Raw genomic sequence first — 19,398 nt, forward strand, 5'->3', positions numbered from 1 at the left:
TATTCTTCTTCATTTACCTAATTCATTATTCTACTCTTTTTATAGATCTTTGCAGTGATGATATCAAACTTGCCTAAACAGAAAGAAGTTCTGGTAAGCTTTTTGGATCAGATATGGTATTTTTTTGTCCTATGAGATAATTTCTCTTTGGGACTTACTTCTGTTACCTTCTTGCCTGTTTTTGCTATTACATATGTAATTAGTTATATGGAAGGACACGATATATACAGCATGGTGTAGTTCTTGTACCTTACACATTAATCTACAACACAAGATCTTTGTTATATTTTAGTTTTGTTGGAGGTATTAGTCAATTTTTTTTTTTTACTTCAACTTGCTTCTATATTTCCATCCCAAGAAGTTTTTGTCCAATGGCTTTACACCATTGACGATGTCTGTTCTTGCTGGCTCACTGCAATGCATGGAGGAGCTGATCGAGTTAAACAAGTTTGTTGGCCATATGTGCTTTAATATCTCATAGTGAGCACATTTCTGGTTTTTGACTGAGGTATAATTAAAAAATCATCTACCATTGATCGGGATCATTGTTTGTTTCTATGAAATTTCTTGCTGACGCTGGATTGCAGGCTTCATGGATTTTGACAGATGATATATCCAGCAAATTTTGTTTAGACAAATCTGGATGACATTCAGTAATCACTCACCAGTTCCAGAATTTGCAAATTAATTCCTTTTGCTACGTCTACTTTTGCGTGTACTATCTCATCTTCATTTCTTCTGATTGATATTTAAGGCCTAGAAAGAAAATGTCCACCATGTAGCAGAATGGAAGTTCTTTGCTGATCCATTGTGCTTTGATATTACCTATCTAAACAGCATGAAGATGATTATTTGAAAGTAAGCCTGGATCTTTCATCATCTAATTGACCATAATGTTCACTTAATTAGGAGTGACCACAAAGAACTTCAGGAAATGAAGGAATTCATAAGATGATCTGCTATTCTTAAGATTTTCATTGAAAAAAAATTGGAGAATTTTACACCTTTGGCCTTGCAGCAGCCTGCTTTCTAATCAGGTGTCTCAGAGAAGCCCTATAAAAGAATCGTCAATGAAATATCTTTGCTCATGAAATTTCTCAAACAAATTATAAAATGTAGATGGACTACAAAAAACAAAATTTATCAGAGAGAGCAAAGAGACCTCAAACTTCTGAGATGCGAAGAATTCTTCTAAACAATATATTATGTATTTCTGTTCATGTATGCGGGCGCTGATGTGAATGGTAATATTTCCATTGGAGTAACTCCCTTAGGATTGGCAGCTCATGGTGGCTTGACTGAGATTATTAAATGCTTACTGAAAGCTGGGGCTGATGCAAATATACTTAATAAAGTAAGTGCTCATATCTTTGCCTTGTTTATTTTCTTGGCTGTATTTGGCTCTCTAAAATTCTCATATCAGTTTAGCAGAAGCCACAGAAAGCATACGTGATGATGAACTTCATATTGACAGCAACGTTAATACTAGTATGCCGCACTGCTATTGCGTAGCTTTGATGTTATGCTTTCTCTTTGATTGATCCTCAAAATGTCCATTCTATGAACTTTACAGTGCACGTGGGAACTCTCTTTATATTGTCATCTCACGAACTCAGAGGGTTTACACAACTAATAGATGTCATGTACAACATACCATGAGGTCAAGGTACACAGAACCGACCAAACCGATGTACCGGTACTGGTTCAGTACCAGTTCTGGCCAACCGAGAAAAAGAAATATTCCGCGACATGCGTGCGTGGATTTGTTTTACACAGAGTGTTTTTAAATTCCACTCTGTGGCATTAAATAACCGCGCGTCTACGACATACGCGCGCGCGGATGCGTTTTATTCACAAAGTGTCTTTAAATATCACTATGTGGCATTAAATGCCCACACGGGGCTGCGTGGGTTCGTGCCCACACGTGGTGCTGCATGGGCTAGCTGCCCTATATGGAGAATCGCACGCGAGCACTTGGAACCGCGTGCGGGCGCGGTTTCCTGCACAAGGAATCACGTGCGAGCGCGAGCGATTTTTTGCTCGTTGGTGCGCTGCCCCGCGCGCGGACTCCTTTTTTTTTCTTTTCTTTTTTTCTTTCCTTCTTCTTCCTCCTTTCCAAACTCTCTTCCTCTTCTTTCTTGATACATGACGCCTTTCATTGCTGCTCCATTGGAAATTTTATTATTTATGATCCTCTATTGATATGGCTAAACAAGCAGCTTTAGCTATGCCGAACACTTCATGGTTGCCCACGGCAGCCCCCAGTAGCAACAAAACAACTGGAGGGGTCTGGGGCCGTCAGGCTGGGCGGTCGTCGGGTTGGACCGGCCCCCCCTGTGGTTCGAGCTAGCTCAGGGGGCTGAGCGAAGATCGGAGACGCCCCCCCCCCACCAAATCTCCGAGGTGGAACTGGCGGCGCTTGAATCCTGCTTCTCACGGGTGGCAATGGTGTCGATGGAGTGATTGGAGTGGGCGAGGTCGGAATGGGAGGAGAAGGCGGTGATCGCAAGGAGTCTGGGGAGGCATCTGCCGCCGGAACTGGTGGCTCAGGAGATCAGAGGCAGGCCAAACTCTAGCACCCGGTGGATGTCGTCCCAATGGTGGAGGGCCTCATGATGATCCGGTTTGGGATCGGAGAGGAGCGTGCGACGGTGCTGGTGACCGGCCCATAGGTGGTGGCGGGCCTAGCTTGTAACGATGGAGTGGGAGGCTGATTTCACCCCGGGAACCCAGATTGTGAGCCAGATAGTGGTCTGGGCTAGGCTACCAGGTCTCCCCTGAAAATTTGGGATAGCGCCTCCATCTTCGAGATCGTGGCGGTGGCGGGGCGGCCGGTGGAGCTTGACAGCTTCTCCAATGAGTGGGTGGCAGATTGGGTACGCCCGGGTGCGAGTGGAGTTCGAGGCCGGTAAGCCCTTGTTACTTAGTTCTTTTGTCCAGGAAAGCTTGAAGAGATTTTGGCAGGCCTTCAATGAAGACCTGCCAAGTCTCTGCTTCCTCTGCACCCACATCGGGCATGCGTGAGCGAATGCCGGCTCCATGGGTTGGAGAAGAAATTGGATCCGACAGCTGCCGGCGAGTCAGGTGGAGTTTCGGAGTGGGCGACAAGTGGATCAATAGGGCAGGGGCCAACGGTTTTTGTCCCATGGATGGAAACAACTCGAGCTCGGGTGCAACGGGGCGGCGACGCTAGGGTTGGCGCGCGGATGAAGATGACTGAGATCGCTACCAAGTTGGCCCGGGGCCAGTCGCCACTGACTCGGTGCTGAGTCCGGCCAAGGAGTGGTCGTCGGCGCCCGAGTCTTTGCCGAACTTCGAGGGCTGGCAGAAGCCTAAGAAGTTAGCCTGCGACTTAGCCTGAGTTGACTTCGGGTCGCACTCGGCCGAACGGTGACCGAGCCCAAACTCGGGGGCTAGGCCTAGGCCCGAACCTCATTCCGAGCTGCGGTCGCGGGCCTGAACGCCCCAATGGGCCAACTTGAGGAGCAGGGTGGCGCAGGCTAGGCCTAAGCCCATGGCGGCAAGGAGGGCCCAGTTCCAGCGGGCTTGAGAAGTGGGCTTGGCTCAGTGAAACGGGTTTCACTAGGCCAGGAGCCCAACGAGGAGATGCGGGGCCAACTGGCCAGGTGACCACGGGTCGGCCCAGGCACTTGCGAAGCCCTTCGACCCTGCGACCGCTGTGCCACAGGTCTTTCCAAGCAGATGGTCGGGCGGGCGGCGGTGGAGGAGGTGGCGCCGACAGGCAGAGGGCCTCAATAGACCCCGGCACACGACGAGGAGCGCCGGCACGCGACGGGGCAACCATGCAAGGGCTACCGCCGCGGGTGGCAGCTGACCAAGGAGGGGCACCGGACGGGAGGGAGATGAGCAGGCACCAGTCGTGCCCAGAGGAGGTTGGATCCAACCCAAGCCGGACACAAGAGACCTGGGCATGCGGGCATAGGTCCATGTTAGAAGAAAGCCCTAGAAGCCAATGTGGCTGATGCATATTTGTAATCTAGATATAAATTTGTAATTTGACTATTATTAATTAATAAGATTGGGCAATTTATTATTCATTCATGTTTGTATATATCCATGAATCATCCAAGAAATTAATAAGATGATGACACATATTCTAAAGGAGTTGAGAATTTGAGGCATGTGTCATTAGGGATTAATTTCTAAATGCTTTTGATCGATGGATCCATTACGAGGAACATTGATCGATCCATTGAGATTAGTGCATATATCACTTAGTCAGATGGATGAGTCTCGAGTCCACAGTATAGGAACACTGGAGTGATTGTACAAGTACTTGTTAGAGAATAAGTGTACTGAGCGTGATCAAAAAAGTAGTCACATGGATGTCTATCTACTTGTTAGTTACCACTTATACTGTAGTTATATGACTGGTCTTTTGACCTGCGATGCTTCAGCCATTCACTATGAGGTTGCTGTAGTTTGACGAGTATGTAAACTTGGGCCCTAGCCATTTGGGTCTTTGTGGTGTGGATTGGCTGCAATAGGTTCATTTTGGAATGGGGTTGCATCTAGATGGGATCTATCGACCTTGATAGATTAGGAGTGATCCTATGTAATTTATGAGACTAAGTTCGATAAATTTCTGGCCAGGTATTTTGAAGAGTTTTGTATATCTCGAACTGAAAGTCGAATAAATTTGACATATGACGGACGATGTGGTTTAACAAGTTATCCATAATCTCCATCCTGTCAGAATCTATGATAGATGGACTGTATCATACGCTAAATGCACCTAGAGCTTCAGACATTTCATTCTGCTAGGTTGCCACCACATACTGCTAGGTGTCACTAGTGAATTGTGAGACTCGAATGCATTCACTTGGTGATTAGTGAATCCTAAGAGTAGAATTGAAATTGTTTCAGTCCATTGAAAAGAGTTTCAGTGATATTGAGATAGGGATCTCAATATGTCTCACTACCAAACAGAATGGAACCTACGGGGTCACACACACATAGAGAATTTGATTAGTCAAACCATTATAATTGTGATTGAATCACAATTGGTGTCAATTATCAATATGATTGATGATTGAATTAACCCACTAAGTGTTTGTTAGTTAATGGAAGAAGAATTAAGTGGAATTAATTGCAATTGGATTGCAATTGGGTTGATTTGATGAGCCAAATCAAATTGGGTTCGACCCAAATTGAGTTTGGGTCATGATTGGGTCAACCTTGATTAGATCAGGGTATATGCCATAAGTCGTGTTCACACTATGCGAATTTTAAAGGCCACATGGCATCGTAGGATGAAAATGCATGAAGTCGTGTTCACACTATGCGGACTCTAAAGCCCACATGGCATCGTATGATGCATGGCGCCCCATCTAATTCTCCTAATATGATTAGGAGTTAGCCTAATTAAGAGACAAGTCCTAATTGATTAGGACTCAACCATGGCGCCATGAAAAAGGTCCAAGCCCAATGTTATTAGGCTCAAATCTCTAGATCCAAGGATATATGTCATGCATTGATTTGAGGTGCCATCTAAGTGGATTCTAATCCACTTGATCATGCACCATGGATATTTGGCATTAATCCAAGGGTGGGCGGCAAAGGTAAAGTTTATCTCTTGTCATGATAAACCCTAAGCTACCTATTATAAATAAGGGGCATTGGAGGTGTGTGAAGGCATTGGAAGCCTCTTCTTCTCCACGCCTCCTCCCTCTCGCTCTCCCTCTCCTTCTCTTCTCCCACGGCAACAAGGAGGAAGTATTCTTCCTCTTCCAAGGTGGTATTGAAGCGTGAGAAGAGAAACGAGAAGAGCCAACACGCCAAGAAAATAAGGGGTTCTTTCCTTCCCACGCCCAAGCTTCTTCCTCCTTCTTCACGGCAACAAGAGGGCTTCTTCTTCCTCTTCTTCCATAGAAGCAAGGCAAGGAAGATGCAAAGATCTACAAGTGGTTGCATGCTGAAAATTAAATAAAAAAACTTTTCAAAACCCGTGGCTATACCATCACTTAATTAAGTGTAAGTTTATGAAAATTCAGATCATTGCATTATTCTTAATTACATATTAATTACAAAGTTTCAGTTTTTAAAACTTATTTTTAGATCTAAGATTTGCAATTAATCATGTTTAATTTAGATTTAATTCATATTTAAATCTTAGACGATTATGTTCACATATCACATAGACAAACTAATATGAATTAACTTAAACAACATACATCATATGCATTTGTTTTCAGATTTGATTTGTTATACAAAATCAGAAAATAAATGAATCATAAATTTCATTTAGATCTAATCTATACAAGTTTATGATTTCAGATTTATTCATGTTCTCTATATCAAATATACTAACATGAATATACATCACATGCATCCAATTTTTCAGATCTAATTAATCATGCATAAACAACAACTAAATCATTCATAAAACTACTTTAGATCTAATTTAAACATATTCATGATTACAGATTTAATTGCAATCATTAAAATTGATTTTAATCAACCTTTTGTGGTTCATCTTTAAAGATCGAATTCAATAGCATCCCTACACGCCATAGGAGATCCCATCGAATGGAAAAGAGGGTGATGATCCCTTCTTTCTCCTATGACCGGACGGCCTCTATGATTGATCTATTAGATTACTTTACAAGAAGATAAACAAGTTTTAAAACATAAAAGTTTAAATAGAGAACCTGGCTCTGATGCCATTGCAAGGATCTACAAGTGGTTGCATGCTGAAAATAAAAAAAAAAAAAACTTTTCCAAAACCCGTGGTTGCACCTATGCAGGTTGCCTACGTACCCCTTCAAAAGGAAGATCAAGCCATACGTAGTTCTTATATTTTGAAAATGCAGCGAAAAGATCGAATTAAACATTTTAATTCTAACATGCAAAAGAGATCATATCTCAAATATAAGGACCGTTTAAACAATTATGCAAAAACAACCATGCATGATTAACATAAGTTTTGAAAGGAACAACCCTAGTTAAGTTCTAAACTTAACTAAGTTAGATTCAACTAATCTCTGAATGTGTCAATCAATCTCCGAATGCCCATTAAATAAGATCTGGAGATCACTCCGTGAGGAGCCCCAATAGAGGTATGAACCTCGGAGAATTGCACCCTATCAAATATTAGCACACAATTACCTCTAGATTCATACCTTTATGAAAACAGAGACAAATGGATCTGATGCTCGAGCTTCGCAGCCACACAATCGTCTGGCCTCTACAGATGATGCACGCGAAGCTCCGGATTGATCTTGTTTCTGCGGGAGTGCTAGCTAGCGCAGAACACTGTTTTGGCTGAAGATCTTTCTTGTTCTTGAAGTCACCAACACTTGATGCTTCAGGAAGGAAGAAGATGGAGGATTTGGAGAAGAGGAAGAAAACTTCACCGCCTCTGAAATCAGCAAGGGATGCGCCACCCAAGAACACTTCTCAAGGGACCCTAAAACCTTAGGACGAAAATGGAATGCAAATACATCTTGTTTTTGTGTGTGTGACACCCCTAAGAAGACACCTTCTTATTGTTGCCCCATTCCACATTCTCCTCCACTTCCCACGCCTACAATTAGATTAGTTAGAGAACCATTGGGAGGTGGGTGGAGTTTGAATTCAAAATTCAAACTCAAAGGGAAGTGGGCGAGTGGGGTGCATGACATGTGTCATGGCGCCATGAAGTGAAAAGATTTGATCTTACCAAAACTTTTCATGATCTCATCCCTTCATGTCGCCCCATCAGATGAAGCTTCTTGATATTTGCCACATGTCCCATGCGCCATTAGTTTGAATTTAAATCTTAATCTCATTAAGATTAGTTCAATCATGGCGCCATGCTTGAGACAGTGATATGTGGACTTTGAGGTTCGAACGATTCGTATCAAACCCAATCCAATTGTGTTAAGTCCCATCAATAAGGCAAGCTCAATCTCCTTGGGTTGAACCTAATCTAATTAGGTCAAACCCTGATTAAGCACAATCCTCTAGGGTTCAACTTAATCCGATTAGGTCAAACCCTGATGAAGCCCAAATTGAATCCAATTCAATTTGGCTCATTCCGATTCCAATTACTCAATCAAATTGAGTTCATTAGCAATCTAATTGCTAATAAATCTTCAAATAATTACTTTAATTATTTTATAGCAACATTTTACTTTGGATAATTTGTCAATCGAATTAATCAAATTGTCCTTGGATGGTTCTTAATCGTCCATCAGCCTTTATGATCAACCTTGAAAACTTCTATGCGTGTGACCCCATAAGTTCGAACCTAAGCCGGTAGCACAGGAACAACTTCCTATACTAATCGATGTGACCATATAGCAATGGTACCCGACGTCCGGATAGGCCGAATATATGCGAAGCAATATTTTGGAACCCTGGACTATGGTTACCGTATAATTCATCCTTATGACTTCTAATGCCAGGATGACATCAGAGTTCTGCAACTCTATAATAGTACATTCACTCTGTGATTCAACTTTAGAAATCCTGTGACTCCTAACAAGGGTTATCCTGGCCAAGGTTATGCTAAGTTGAACGCAAGGGTATTATCTCCTATCACTAGAAGGGGTCAATTCCATCTTGACTTACACACCGACTTCGCAAGTACTTGACTGCATTTAGTAACCTTCCATCCCTGAATTAGAAATTCAGCTAGTCCGATACTAAAGTATAGTGAGTTGTTTGCTAATCAGGTCTGAGGGACATATATACCCATATCCACTCGAAACATCTCTCGACAGTAGAGCATTCCGGAATGGTCATATTTAGTAAAGTGTACTCCGATACTTCATCTGTGTGATATATTAGTGTCTCTACACTTCTTGGTTAAGAGGACAACCAACGTATATGGCATACAACGACCTAGTCTTGATAATACTGTCGTCTTAGTAACAGCACATCATTTGGTTGTAAATTATTTTAAGGACTCGTAGATAAATCCTCCTTTATCATAAAAGAGTCTTAAGGACTTCATCACATAACAAGAATTCATTTGAAAATGTATAAATAAAATGATGAATAATACCAAATAACATTTTATTAATTAATCAATTGATATACAAATTCAATCATCAACAGGCTAACGATTGACTTTTAGGATATAATTGTTAGAAGTATGCCCTAGAAGCCAATTTGGCTGACACATTATTTTGTTCTGGGACATAATTTTATACTTGACCTAATAATGAATTTATTAGGATGAGCTTTCTTTTCATTCATGTTCTTATGTGTCCATGAATTGTCCAAGGAATTAATAAGATTATGACGCATATTCTTAAAAGTTGAGAATTTGAGGCATGTGTCATTGGTGATTAATTTCTGAATTGCTCCTGATCGATGGATGCATCACGAGGGACGGTGATCGATCCGCTGAGATTAGTGCACAGATCAGTTAGTCAAATGGATGAGTCTTGAGTCTATAGTGTGGGGATACTGAAGTGATTGTGCAAGTGCTTGTTAGAGAACAAGGGTACTGAGCGTGACCAAAGCAAGTAGTCACTTGGATGTCTATCTACTCGTCAGTGACTTACTTAATGCTGCAATTGTATGAATGGTCGTTTGACCTGCGATGCTTCGGTTATTCATAGTGAGGTTGCTGTAGTTTGACGAGCACATAAACATGGGCCCTATCCATTTGGATCCTTGTGGTGCAGATTGACTGCAGTAGGTTCATTGTAGAAGTAGGGGTGCATCTAGATGGAATCTATCGACCTTGATAGATTAGGAGAGATCCTATGTGATTTATGAGACTGAGTTCGTAAATCCTTGGCCAAGGTAGTTTTTGGAAAAAGAGTTTTTCAATCTCGAACTAGAGTCGAATAAATTTTACATATGACAGATGATGGAGTTTGACGGATTATCCATGATCTCCATCCTGTCGAGATCCACGATAGAGGGACTGTATCATACGCTAACTGCACCTAGAGGTTTATCTATTCCATTCTGCTGGGTTGCCACTACATGCTGCTAAGTGTTACTGATGGATTGTGAGACTCAGAGGCATTCACTTGATGATCAGTGAACCCGAATGAGAAGAGTTTGAATTGTTCCAACCCATTGAAAGAAGTTTCAATGATATTGTGATAGGGATCACAATATATCTCACTATCAGACAGAATAGAACCTATGGGGTCACACACAATAGAGGATTTAATTGATTTAATGGTTGGATTGTGATTTGGAATCACAATAGTTCGTAATTGTCAATTTGATTGATAATTGGTTTAACCCACTAAGAGTTAGTGAGTTGAAGAAGGAATTAATTGCAATTTGATTGAATCAATTGGACTTAATTAATTGGACTCGATCTTATTTGATAAGGTTCAAGAGTCCTACTTGAAGGACTCCTAGAGTTCTAATTAGATTAGGACTTCAAATTATTAGAGTCCTACTTGGAGTAGGATCCCTAAAAGTCCTAAATGGATTAGGACTAAAATTATATGAGTCCTAATTGGATTAGAATTCCTAGAGTCCTAATTAATTTTGGTCAAATAGATAAAGATGACTCCTAATTAGATTAGGATTCATGTGAATCAAATAGGGAGACTAATTGGGTCCTACTTAAATTAGGATTCAATGAACCAAGGACCACCTAAATTCTAATTTGATTAGGATTAGAAGGGAGGGGCTCTTCCCCCTCCCTTCCTCGGATGCTCCCGGGTGATGGTGTGCGTGCAGAGGGCTAAGCATGAATTTCAAAAATTTTATGCGGAAAGAATGGGTTAAACATTTTAACCCAAAACATGCTTGATATTTTTAGATATTTTGACTCTGGCACCAGTCGAAGACAGTTTTCAACTGCACGTCACAAGTGGCGCCGGTTCAGTCCCAATACATAGGTGACACCCGCGCGTGCCTATCAAAACACTCATCATATGAGCCCCTGGGTGGAGAGTCACGCTTCGTCACACGATCACGCGTGAGAGTTTCTGAGAATCGGATAGTCTCCACTAATTCTTTGCTTTGACACCAAATATCACAAAGCCCTCAGACCCCGAGGATTGTGTGAATCAAATAAATATGCATAAATCACAACTTCTTGTGATTTGAAGATTGAGATCATGTCTCAACCATAAAAGAGATCAGATCTCTTACCTTTAGAAGGAGGTTCCTTTCAGGATGCTTCGCAGCCGCACAAGCGTCCGGCCTCGATGACTCGTCCACGCAAAGCTCCGGAATGATCAGCTTTCCTGGGAGTGCTAGCTCGCAGGGAGGCAGAAGGTTGGCTGAAAGGGAGAAGGAAGAAGATGGACCTTCACAGCTCAAGAACTCCTTCTTGGGCTTTCACCTTCAGAGCTACTCTCTCCTCTCACTCTCTTTCTCTGGTGCTCTTCATGTCAAGAAGAAGGAAGAGGGGTGGCCTATTTATAGGCCAAGAAGAAGGTGAGGTGTCGCTATGAGGTGTCCTGTGGGGTGCCTTGCCAGGACACATGTCACACATGCAAGAAAAAGAGGAGTCCTGCTCCGACACGTGTCACGCATGCAAAGGGGTGAGGTGGCCTGGAGGGTAATGTCATGGATGACCTCATGAGGCTGATGAGGTCATGGATGACATCAGGAGGAGTGTGAGGTGTCCAAGCCCGCCACATGTCACACATGCAAGCAAAAGAGGTGTCCTGCTCCGCCACGTGTCACGCATGCAAGCAAAAGAGGTGTCCTGCTCCGCCACATGTCATGCATGCAAAGGGATGAGGTGGCCTGGAGGGCAATCGGGATGTGGGTCCCACATACAGTATGTGGGTCCCACCTAAGCAGGACGTGGGTCCCACATACCGTATGTGAGTCCCACCTAAGCAAGACGTGGGTCCCACATACAGTATGTGGGTCCCACATAGGGAAGGAAGTCCTAGTCATACTAGGATCATAATTGATTTTAATTCAATTTGACTCAAGCCAAATCTGATTTGGTTGGGGGCAAATTAGATATTTTTACCAAACCAATTTTGGTGTCAGTTACGGTTTTACCAATTTCAAATCATATTTGAATTTGGTCAAGCCCAATCTCTATTACTCAATCAAATTGAGTCTAATCAGTGATTCAATCACCAATTAACTTCTCTAAGCAACAATTTCTTAGGGCAATCAGTCAATCACATTGACTATTTTATCTCTAAATGATTCTCAATCGTCAATCAGCCATTTGATCAATCCAGAAACTTCTAAGTGTGTGACCTCACAGGTTCGAACCTAAGCTGGTAGTACAAGAACACTTCCTGCACTAATCGAAGTAACCATCTAGCAATGGGATCCGACGACCGGATAGGCCGAATAGATGCAAAGCAACATTCTAGAACCTATGGACTATAGTTACCGCATAATTCATCCTCTTGACTAGAAAATGCCCAGGGTGGGTTCAGAGTCTGTCTACTCTGAAACGATCCATCCAGAAATATGTTTCAATTCAATAATTCAAGTGATAGTGATTTGACTTTTCCTGGCCAGGGTACTACTTAATTGAAAACAGAAGGCATTCACCCTTATTTCTAAGGGAGGTCAATCCCATCTTGATCTGCAACTGACTACCACAAGTACTTGACTGGACCCAGAAACCTTTCATCGCTGGATTAGAAATTTAGGTAGTTCGGCACCAAAGTACAGTGAGTTGCTTGCAAGCCACCGGTTGCAATCTTAGGTCTAAAGGATACATATACCCATATCCACTCAGAACAACTCTTGACAAGAGAGTCCATTAATTGGTCACGTTCAGTGAACGTACACTACCATTCACCTGTATACCATACTAGTATCTATATACTCTTTGGTTTGGAAGACAACCAACAAATATGATACACAATGACCTACGCCCGATAATACTATCGTCCTATTAATAATATATCACAAAATCATATTTCATTACACAAAGCAGTACTAAGGACTTCATCACATCAGAGTTTGTGAAGATGTTCTGGTGATGAATAAATACCATGTTATTTATAATTGATTCAAATACATTTACAATCAACAATTGATTGGATTTAGGACACAATTCCCAACAATCCCACTTGACCCAAAGCCAATCAGTACAGTATCGTATACCTATCTTCAAGTAATGATGGTCAAACTCCTTTATATTGAGGGCCTTAGTGAAGGGGTCGGCTAAGTTATCCTTCCTGTCAATCTTTTGAAGAACAACGTCACCTCGTTCTACTATCTCACAAACAAAGTGATACCGGCGCAGAATGTGCTTAGTGCGCTGGTGTGCCTTTGGTTCCTTAGCTTGAGCGATGGCCCCAGTGCTATCACAGTATAGTGGGACTGGTCCATCAGCGGAGGGTGCAACTCCGAGCTCAGCAATGAACTTCTGCAGCCACACAGCTTCCTTCGCCGCATCTGATGCTGCATTGTACTCCGTCTCGCACACAGAGTCCGCTATAGTAGTCTGCTTGGAACTCTTCCAACAGATAGCCCCACCATACAGGGTAAAAACAAATCCAGACACACTCTTGCTATCATCACGATCTGACTAGAAACTGGAATCAGTATATCCCACAAGTTTTAAGTTAGAATCTCTATAGATCAGCCACTTATCCTTAGTATTTCTCAAATACTTGAGGATAGTCTTTGCAACTTTCCAGTGGTTCTCTCCTGGGTCAGATTGGTACCTACTCACTACTCCTAGTGAATATGCCACATCTGGTCTAGTACATGTTATAGCATACATAATAGATCCCACAGCAGAGGCATATGGAATTTTACTCATACGCTCTCTTTCTTGAGGAGTTGTCGGACAATCTCCTTTCGAAAGAGTGATTCCATGACCTAGCGGAAGATAGCCTTTCTTGAAATTCGTCATGCTGAACCTTTTTAGCACGGTTTCAATGTACATAGATTGGGACAGACCGAGCAACCTCCTAGATCTATCTCTATAGATCTTTATCCCAAGGATGCAGGATGCTTCTCCCAAATTCTTCATGGAGAATTGTGATGAAATCCATATTTTTACTTCCTGTAGTGCAGCGATGTCATTCCCTATTAGGAGAATATCATCCACATATAATACAAGAAATAAAACTACCATACCATTAGCCCATTTCTATATGCAAGGTTCCTCTTCGCTCTTAACGAAGCCATAAGTTTTGATAACCCTGTCAAAACGAATGTTCCAACTCTGAGATGCCTGCTTTAGTCCATATATGGACTTTTGCAGCCTACACACCTTAGACTCATCTGCAGAAATAAAACCTTCAGGCTGTATCATATACACCTGTTCCTCTAAATCTCCATTTAGAAAAGCAGTTTTAACATCCATCTGCCAGATCTCAAAGTCCAGATGGGCCGCAATCGCAAGCATGATCCGAATGGATTTCAGCATTGCCACAGGCGAAAATATTTCGTCATAGTCGATACCATAATGCTGACGAAATCCCTGGGCAAGCAGACGGGCTTTATAGGTTTCCACCTTTCCATCTGCGCCTCTTTTTCGTTTGAAAATCCACTTACACCCTATGGGTTTAAATCCGTCGGGTGGGGCAACCAATGTCCATACATCGTTGATCTTCATGGACTCCATTTCCGATTCCATAGCTCCAAGCCATTTATCAGAGTCAGACCTTTGCATAGCATCCATATAGGTGACAGGATCCTCATCGTTCTGATCGAGACTAATGGGATCATCGTCCTGGACCAGAAAACTGTAGTATCTATCCGGTCGATGCGGTACTCTACCCGATCGCCTAACGGGTGCAACCTCAATGGGTTCTGAGTTTGATCCAATCAAATTAGACTCTAACGGTTCAGTTCTAGTTGTCTGATCCTCTACCTGTTGAACTTCATCAAGCTCAACCTTATAGCTGTTCGTTCTTTCACCAAGAAATTTCTTCTCCAAGAAGACAGCTCTATTGCTGACGAACAACCTTTGTTCATTAGCCTGGTAGAAATAATACCCTTTGGTTTCTTTTGGGTAGCCGACAAAATGATATTCTTCCGACCTAGCTTCCAGTTTGTCTGCTTTCAAATGACGGACGTAGGCTGGAGACCCCCAAACTTTAAGGTGAGAGAGTACAGGCTTTTGACCGGTCCATATCTCATATGGAGTTTTAATTACAGATTTACTGAAAACTCTATTAAGAATATAACAAACGATCTCAAGTGCATAACCCCAAAATGATAAGGGCAAAGCTGTAAACCCCATCATGGACCAGACCATGTCCAACAGAGTCTGATTCCTCCTTTCAGTCACACCATTATGCTGCATTGTTCTGGGAGGGGTCCACTGAGAGAGAATCCCATTCTCCTCCAGATATGTCAAGAAATCACTGGAGAGGTATTCACCACCTGAATCAGATCGAAGTATCTTAATACACTGTCCAGTTTGTTTCTCTACTTCATTACGGTATAATTTGAACATTTCAAATGATTCATACTTGTGTTTCATAAGAAACACATACCCATACCGAGATAGGTCATCGGTAAATGTAATGAAATAGCTGTATCCACCTCTTGCACTAGTGCTCAAAGATCCACATACATCCGAATTTACAAGACCTAATACAGCACCGGTTGGTATACCTTTTCCAGTAAAAGGCGACTTGGTCATCTTTCCAAGAAGATAAGACTTACAGGTAGGTAATGATTCATAATCATTAATATTTAAAATATCCAGTGAGGCCAACCTGTTGATCCTGTTCTTGTTAATATGACCTAGCCTACAATGCCAAAGGTAGATATCAGAGACATCATCAGATCTAGGCGTTTACTTGTAGTGTACATTACACTAACAGGTTGTAACAATACATAAATGCCATTGTTTAATCGTCCATTGATTACTGTAACACCATTCATAATGATATCACAATAATCCTTCTTTATACAAATTTCATAACCGTTTAAGGCCAAATGACCAACGGAAATGGCATTCATTAAGAAACTAGGACAATAGTGACATTCACCAAGGGCAATTATGTGAGAATTTGAAACAATTTGAATATTACCTAATGCTAGAACTGGAACAGTTCTTCCATCTCCAACATTTAGGAATTTCTCATTGTTACCAAAATTCTCAATGACTTGCAGTCCTTTCAACGTATTACAGATATTAAAAGGACTTCCAGTATCCAATACCCAAGTCATAATATCACATACAGAGAAATTATAAGGTGTTATCATATAACCACCTTGACCAGCAACTCTTTGCTGATTTCTCTCATTAGCACTCGAGTTAGCCTGATTCTTAATCAAAGGTCTAGTCGGCTCATCACTATCCAATAGTGATAGGGGGAACTTATAAGAGGACACTTCTGCATAAAGGACAAAACCAAGGCCTTATTAGTAAATGAATCAATTAATCTAAAGACATTGATTTTAGTCTAAAGATCCTCCCACTATTTTATACGAATCAGGAGCCTCTACCTCTAATCCGAAGAATTACTCTTAATTCTTTAGTGGGCACTAGAATCCAATAGGCTACACCTGGGCCCGGCTTTGGTCGGTATCAACCCAAATATACTTAAAGGTAGGTTCATAACAAATTGTTTCAACTAAACAACTTCCAGTGATCATTTTGCCCCAGGAATCACTTCAGCAGGCGTATATCGACACTACTGAAAGTTCCGGTTAGGTCCAACCATTAACATGTAGCAATCAATGCAAACTATCTAATAGATGGTCAAGCCCGACTTTGGCCGGTATCCAACCGGACCACCCATTCCAATAGTTGCAACTGACTCATCATTATTGTATAACAATTCCAATAGCCGATACGCACCAGTGCGCGCACGCGCCTCCAATGTATATAGATGCATTGGACTCATTTATCACACAACTAATGGGAGGCTATGACGTGGTCATCTCCATTAACCATATCATTTTATGGACCTAATAATTTAGAGGATTTTTATAATAAAAAGCTGAATCAATCCAAATCCTTCCACTGACTTCATAAGTCAGGTATCATAGGAAATAGATTCAAGTCAGTGCACCTAAATCAGTCCAACTGATTTTCTTACAGGCATGGGTCAATTAGAGTCAATCAGAGATCTGATCAAAAGAGATTCACCAAGATGGCCAGGTAAGTGAGATCAGCGGAAGGGTATGCCATTAACTTGACTGGACCGAAACCCAGCAAGTAGCTCCCAATTAAAAACCTACTGATTACAGTTGCCTTTGACACCAACTGGTTTATCAATTTCAATTCGATCAATATCATAACTCAAGCTCAACCACGAAGCCTAAATCAACATCCATTTAGTCTAATCAAAAACATGGACTTGATCAACTACAACTATTGCAAAGATCAAGAGTAATCTTAACCCAATCTAAGAAACAACTTTAATTAGATTAGATCAACTACTCTACCAAGTTTGATTTCAACCATTGAGTCCAACTCAATTGGATTTGTTTTAGCTAACCCATTACCCCATGAATTATGCAATGTCTTAGACGTTCAAATCACATTTAAAGTCTAGGATCTATATCATTACTTAATTCATAATTAAGTATATTGCATTATTCATGTCTTATCTTTGTTTTGCATGCTCCATAACTTTAAATTCTTAAAACACTTTTAAGATTCAAGTTAATCATGCAAACAAACATGTTCATTCATCATATGAATAACATAATGAAATAACATAATCAGTTTACATCATATGTAAAAGATCACATCTTGCATAAATATTTGATATCACAAAGAACCTGGACGGTCTCTGATACCATTGATGGTGTGCATGTAGAGGGCTAAGCTTGATTTTCAAAAATTTTATGCGGAAAGAACAGGTTAAACATTTTAACCCAAAACATGCTTGATATTTTTAGATATTTTGACTCTGGTACCAGTCGAAGACAGTCTTCAACTACACATCACATGTGGCTCGAGCTCAGTCCCAATACATTGGGTGACACCCGCGCGTGCCTATCAAAGCACTCATCATATGAGCCCCCGGGTGGAGAGCCATGCTTCGTCACACGATCACGCGTGAGAGTTTCCGAAAATCGGATAGTCTCCACTAATCTTTTGCTTTGACACCAAATATCACGAAGCCCTCAGATTCCGAGGATTGTGTGAATCAAATAAATATGCATAAATCACAACTTCTTGTGATTTGTGTCTCAACCATAAAAGAGATCAGATCTCTTACCTTTAGAAGGAGGTTCCTTTAAGGATGCTTCGCAGCCGCACAAGCGTCCGGCCTCGATGACTCGTTCACGCAAAGCTCCGGAATGATCAGCTTTCCGGAGAGTGCTAGTTCGCAGGGAGGCAGAAGGTTGGCTGAAAGGGAGAAGAAGGAAGAAGATGGACCTTCACAGCTCAAGAACTCCTTCGGCTTTCACCTTCAGAGCTACTCTCTCCTCTCACTCTCTTTCTTTGGTGCTCTTCATGTCAAGAAGAAGGAAGAGGGGTGGCCTATTTATAGGCCAAGAAGAAGGTGAGGTGTCCCTATGAGGTGTCCTGTGAAGGTCCTGCCAGGACACATGTCACACATGCAAGAAAAAGAGGTGTCCTGCTCCGCCACGTGTCACACATGCAAAGGGGTGAGGTGGCCTGGAGGGTGATGTCATGGATGACCTCATGAGGCAAATGAGGTCATGGATGATATCAGGAGGAGTGTGATGTGTCCAGGCCCGCCACATGTTACACATGCAAGCAAAAGAGGTGTCCTGCTCCGCCACGTGTCACGCATGCAAAGGGGTGAGGTGGCCTGGAGGGCGATCGGGATGTGGGTCCCACATATAGTATGTGGGTCCCACCTAAGCAGGACGTGGGTCCCTCATACCGTATGTGGGTCCCATATAGGGAAGGAAGTGCTAGTCATGCTAGGTTGATAATTGATTTTAATCCAATTTGACTCAAGCCAAATCTGATTTGGTTGGGGGCAAATTAGACATTTTCACCAAATCAATTTTGGTGTCAATTACGGTTTTACCAATTTCAAATCATATTTGAATTTGGTCAAGCCCAATCTCTATTACTCAATCAAATTGAGTCTAATCAGTGATCCAATCACCAATTAACTTCTCCAAGCAACAATTGCTTAGGGCAATCAGTCAATCACATTGACTATTTTACCTCTAGACGATTCTCAATCTTCAATCAGCCATTTGATCAATCCAGAAATCTCTAAGTGTGTGACCTCACAGGTTCTAACTTAAGCCGATAGTAAAAGAACACTTCCTGCACTAATCGAGTAACCATCTAGCAATGGAACCCGACGACCGGATAGGCCGAATAGATGCAAAGCAACATTCTTGAACCTATGGACTATGGTTACCGCATAATTCATCCTCTTGACTAGAAAATGCCCAGGGTGGGTTCAGAGTCTGTCTACTCTGAAACGATCCATCCAGAAATATGTTTCAATTCAATAAGTCAAGTGATAGTGATTTGACTTTTCCTGACCAGGGTACTACTTAATTGGAAACAGAAGGCATTCACCCTTATTTCTAAGGGAGGTCAATCCCATCTTGATGTGCAACTAA

At 41.8% G+C, this 19,398-nt stretch overlaps 1 protein-coding gene across 1 annotated transcript in view; it reads left to right on the top strand.

Moving 5' to 3' along the window:
• Nucleotides 1–2,819, top strand: part of LOC120105337 (uncharacterized) — a 67,058-nt gene extending 64,239 nt beyond the window's left edge. The window contains exon 9 of the transcript XR_016400164.1: nt 46–2,819. The gene's annotated coding sequence lies outside the window, so the exon portion shown is untranslated. The remainder of the gene's footprint in view (nt 1–45) is intronic.
• Nucleotides 2,820–19,398: the final 16,579 nt, after the last annotated feature.

This window comes from Phoenix dactylifera, chromosome 4, assembly GCF_051530095.1.
Source record: "Phoenix dactylifera cultivar Ajwa chromosome 4, Ajwa_hap1_PhDact_Kaust_v1.1, whole genome shotgun sequence".
In the NCBI taxonomy this organism is placed as follows: domain Eukaryota; kingdom Viridiplantae; phylum Streptophyta; class Magnoliopsida; order Arecales; family Arecaceae; genus Phoenix; species Phoenix dactylifera.